General features: G+C 32.7%; 1 long non-coding RNA gene across 1 annotated transcript; it reads right to left on the reverse strand.

The window, feature by feature from the left end:
- Positions 1 to 853: 853 nt before the first annotated feature.
- Positions 854 to 4,096, reverse strand: LOC147840476 (uncharacterized). The gene is made up of 5 exons (XR_015512330.1): positions 4,018 to 4,096; positions 3,152 to 3,269; positions 2,519 to 2,556; positions 2,349 to 2,428; positions 854 to 2,073 (listed from the first exon to the last, which is right to left on the reverse strand). It is a non-coding gene; the product is annotated as an uncharacterized LOC147840476 (long non-coding RNA).
- Positions 4,097 to 4,467: the final 371 nt, after the last annotated feature.

Raw genomic sequence — 4,467 nt, forward strand, 5'->3', positions numbered from 1 at the left:
CCAAAGGGTTGTGCTGAAGTATACTTGTGTGCTTGATGCAGAAGTATATAACATGCTACATTTTGATGGTAAAATAACCCTTTAAACCAGGGGTGTCAACTCAATTCCTGGAGGGCTGAAGCCCTGAACAGTTTAGTTCCAACCCTGCTCCAACACACTTACCTGTAGGTTTCAAACAAGCCTGAAGGACTCAATTAGTTTGATCAGGTGTGTTTAATTAGGGTTAGAACTAAACTGTGCAGAGCTGCGGCTCTTTTGGAACAGAGTTTGACACCCGTGTTAAACGATGGCTGTTAAGTATTCAAACATTAAATGAACGCAGCAAGTGAAAAACGGATTTGAAAATGCATCAGGATATAAAGCACTTTACAGCAGCTTGACATTTTTAGAAAATATTTGCATAGCTACCCAGTATATTAAAGATCAGGGAACAAAACAACACAAGTGTTACACAGCCCCATAAATGTCAAACTTGTGTATAACTGAATCACATAATGGCCTACTGCTGAAATGCTCATTAACATGTCAAACCTACACTCAAAAAAATGATTTGTTGGACTTGCATAAAAAAAGAGTGTCAAGTGGTTCCACGTAACTGTTGAGTAGTTTCTACAAGTAACAATATAGTTGAATGAACTAAAGAAATTCAGGTAAAGTTTACAAAATATTCCTTAGTACCTACAACCCAATTTAGATGTGTCATTATTACATTTTAGTTATATGTATATTTTACTTAGTAATGTTATGTAAAAATTATGAACTTTCAATATGTAAGGTGAACACTTTCTTTTCTTTTTTTTTATTCACTTTTAAAGTATGTGCTCTACAAGTGTAAAACCTAAATAATCAAACATTTTTAGAAACAAAATGAATTTATTTTTTGCAAGGTTTTGCAACATACAACACCTAAAATCCATAAAACAATTTTTAATTTCACAGGTCCTTTGAAACAAATACACAAAAACAAAGGATTTACAGTAAACATTTACAAGGTCTTTTAAAGTGTAACTGGCTTTAAGAATTTGAAATAATCTTAATTTGAAAAATTAAATACATGGAATGTTAAAATACTGCTAAACTCTATTTCTGATCTTTACAATGAATAGTTAGAGTAACATTCAAACTGGCCTCGATTATTGTAAACATCCACAAACGGTTGAAATAGCAGTTTGAAGAGGATTTTTTTTTTTTAAAACACTTTGGTCAATAGTGAACATTCTTACAATGTGCTACTTCCTTCAAATATTGTAATAAGAATTTACAAAAGAAAATATGTAAGGACATTTTTCAATACTGTCATGAAATGCAACATTGCTGATATTTTAAAATGTTTAAGCGATTGTTAAAGTATACAACTGGCCTCTTTATGACAACTCCCACCAAAATAACATTTAGTTTCAAAAAGACAGAAAAAACACAAAAAAAAAAAGTTTATTATTGACCAAAATGTTATTTTACTATATGCAACTGCAAATAATACATTTTACTTGGAAAAAGAAAAGCAAAGTTTAGGGCAGGCAGCATGACACAAACTGCTACAGTGTTCAATTTTGGATATCTGAAATCGTTCGAGCCATTAGTAAAAAAAAAAAAGATTAAAACTGACCTCTAATCTTTGTAAATAACCAAACCATTTAGCCATTTAAAGTTGCAGAACTTCATTTAAAACTTTGGTGCCATCAACAAAGATAACATCACATTAATTTTAAAACCATAAAACAATTTAAATGTCACAAAAAGCTTCTTCCTCTATTTCTTTCATTTGTCCAGAATGATGTACTGATTCAGCCAAGTTTGTTCTTGAGTTCTTCAAGTCCCAGCAACACTTTCTGAAAAAACTCAGGTGTATTTCAGGTCTGAAGGATTACTGAGACTCAAGCTGTATATTACTCCCAAAAGAAGAGCACAAGCCTTGGTGACATCGCCAAGGTTCTGAAGCACTTTTACTCCCTCAACAATCAGTCCAACACTTGATGGTGGGTCACAGGCTTCTGCACCTTCAGGTCTGACGATGTAGATTATAAATGAGAGTATTGGCCATGTCTCTCTCTCTCAGAGTTTTCAAAGTCTGTCCTATAAAACACAAAAACAGTACCACTGTTAAGTCAATTTAATTCCATCAAAAATACAGATTGTAAATTTAGTGAATTTTGTATCAACTGTCCATTCCTCAATCTTTCACGTAACGCACCCGCAGTGACTTACAAAACAACTTTACTGTGTTTGTTAGGGTTAGTCTGTACTTTTGACAACCCCAAGTTAAATATAATTTGTGTATTGATATTCCTTGATTATATTATGTGAATTTATGTGGTGGCATTTTAAACAGTCAGTGCTTGAACACTTACAGTATACTCCTTCATGAGGTTTTCATAATCTTCATTAAGATACACAGAAAATGCTCCGAGAATGCAAGCTCTCCATCATTCTGTAGAAGAGACATTAAGTATAAACAATGAAAAAACACCATACTAAAGTGGAAATTATTTACAAGCATCATAAAATACAGTTAACAAACCTCATCAATGGTAGCCATCACTTTCCAAATATTATGCCCTGCAATTCATAAAGATAAAGTTGGTTTTAAACTTGGATATAAAGACATTATATTATTAAGGAGAATTTCAGGAAAAGTATTCTTTGCAAATTCTAAATAGGGAAATTATATTAGCAGCAAATGACTATCAAAGTACAACATTGTTCAGATTGAATTAGACCTGTGTTAATGTTGTTTAGAAGTCATACATGCATGATAATTCTGATCGAATATTCAACGTAACATGGTAAACAATATAGAGACTGCTAAATGATCGAATGTGCGAATATAAAACCAATGTTATCTCTATCTGCAATTCCTATAGAGGTAAAGTTGGTTTTATATTCGCACATTTGTTCATTTAGCAGTCTCTATATTGTTTACCATGTTACGTTGAATATTCGAACAGAATTAGCATGGGAGTATGACTTGAAAACAACACTAGCACTATTTATTTGATTGTGAACAATTTTGTACTTTGATAGAAATTTACTGCTAATATGATTTTGCTATTTAGAGTTTGCAATGAAATTATATTATTAATGAAATTATATTATTATGAAATTATATTATTAAGGGGAAAGTCCGAATGTGCGAATATAAAGCCAACTTTACCTCTATGCAATTCCTCCTTCTCTACGGGAGATGCTGGCCAGCTTGCTGGAGTAACTATCCAGTTTTGACATGTTTGAATTAATGGGACAGAAGTGATTCAACTGAATTCAGCAGCAATCTATAGATTTAAGACACAAGATTATAGTAAAGAGAGCTTTCATACAAGGCACTGTATCACTGTTTTTTAGGTGGTTATGCATGTTACAAAAATATTTCTGACTCTATATTGCTGCAAGAACACACATGGCAATTGAACTTGGCTAGTGTTACATTTGGATGTAACCCAGTGTTCCCATTTGCTTGGACAGAGGTAAAGTTGGTTTTATATTTGCACATTCAGACTTAATAATAAAATTTCATAGAAGTATTATTTGCAAACCCTAAATAGTGAAATCATATTTGCAGCCAATGACTATCAAAGTACAACATTTTTCACAGTCAAATAAACAGTGTTAAGTTTGTTTTCAAGTTATACTTGCATGGTAATTCTGATCGAATAACTCAAAGTAAAATGGTAAACAATAGAGACTTCTAAATGACCGAATGTGCAAATATAAAACCAACTTTACCTCTATCTACAATTAAGATGGCTGTGTAGCGCATTCCATGTTTTAAATCTACAGAGAAACTCAAAATAAGTGCATAAAAACACGACTATAATATCTATGCTCTAATCTAGTCGTGACAGTTATTTTGCAGTCTTTACACTGCCAAATGCTTTCCTTGAGAAACACGAGTCAGTATAGCTAGCTAAAAATGCTAAAGCTCAAAAGACTCTGAAATACACTGATAACATAAAATAACATCATTCTGTGAACACTTTTCCTAGCGATATTTAACAGTAAAGAGTTATAAAATACTCTTACCTGAAAAAGCCACCATCTTCTCCTCCTCAATGTGCTTTGCACGTTCGTCTGCCTTCCGTTCTGTTCCGGTGCTCCGCCCATAGGTAAGCTACGGTATCTGCAAATATCCAAACTTAAGAGGGTTTTGCGATTTACTCCACAATGTTAAGTTGTCCAGTCAAACCCTTATCAGGTAAAGCCTACAGTACTCAATTTTTGTAGAAATAACATAGTTAACTTGTGTAAATTGAATTACTTTTATGTTTTATGTAATGTGAACAAGGATGGGTATAGTAAAACTAACAATAGGGAAAGTTCATTTTTTTGAGTGTAGTGATTATTTTGAGAGCAATACAGACTATTAGTTTATTAAATTCATTCATGCGACTAGTTTATTAGAGCATATATAGACTAAGAAATCATACAACAGTACCCTGGACAGCAGTGCCACTCTAAAGCTTTAGAGCAAAG

The sequence above is a fragment of the Danio rerio genome, chromosome 16 (assembly GCF_052040795.2).
Source record: "Danio rerio strain M-AB ecotype USA chromosome 16, GRCz13ab, whole genome shotgun sequence".
Lineage (NCBI taxonomy): Eukaryota > Metazoa > Chordata > Actinopteri > Cypriniformes > Danionidae > Danio > Danio rerio.